Genomic DNA, 982 nt, shown 5'->3' on the forward strand with positions numbered 1-982 from the left:
GCCTCCAGCCGCCCTTGGCTTGCCCTGAGCTCAGTCCTGCCTAGGTTCCTGGCTGGCTCCCTCAGGCTCTCCCTGACCACCAGCCCCTGTCACGTTTCCCCTTGGCTGCTCTGGGCAGGGCTCTCCCTGTTTCTGTCTGGCTAACTGGCCCTTTTGCTGGAAGGATCTGCCCTGTGGCCCAAATGGGCACAATGCCCAGGGGGCTCCCTGGTACTCTGGGGCAGAGTTTCTCTCTCCCATCTCATCACCTTGGTTGAGTCAGACTTGAGGGAGGGGGGCACAGTGTGACTCACTGGGTACTCTTTTCCTAAACTCAGTTTCATTATGAGGGGATGAGGCTAAACGGGCTGGTGACAGGGACACTGAGTCAGGGGCAGCCTAGTCTTTCCCCTGGGTCCCTGAGATTGGGCTTCAAGTGAGGCTTTTTACCTGTAAATGGAGCAGCGCCCACCCCCCAGCCTTTCTCCCTAATCGGCCTGCACTGTGTCCCTACTTCCTCTCAGTCGTCTACACAAGCACACACACTTCCCTTCCCTGTCCGCAGGTGGACAATACCCTGGGCTAGGAGCCAGGACTCCTAGGCCCTGTCAACGGCCCTGCCACCAACTCAGACAGAAAATTCTGTCAACACCAGATCAGTGTATTTGGCCCTAAGCACTGGCCTCAGTTTCCCTATTTATCTCTAGCCCCACGAGGTGTGGAGGGGGCATATTTCATCTCTGACTGGCAATGGTTAGTTTTGGAGTGTTGGGTGCCCTCGCCTCCCACCTTCCAGCTCCGCTATCCACCTCTCCAGCGCGGCGGCCCCGGGGACCAGGGACCAGGGACCGAGCCCCCCTTGGCCGCAGACCAGCGGGGGCGGGAGCCCCCAGCCGCCGCCCGGCCGCGTGGGGGAGGGGAGGAGGAGGCGGGGCGGCCAGGCGGCGCGGCCCCCACCCGCGGCCCGGGCGGCATTCCTGGGAGGCCGGCGCTCTGACGTGGA

This window comes from Equus caballus, chromosome 4 (assembly GCF_041296265.1).
Source record: "Equus caballus isolate H_3958 breed thoroughbred chromosome 4, TB-T2T, whole genome shotgun sequence".
NCBI lineage: Eukaryota > Metazoa > Chordata > Mammalia > Perissodactyla > Equidae > Equus > Equus caballus.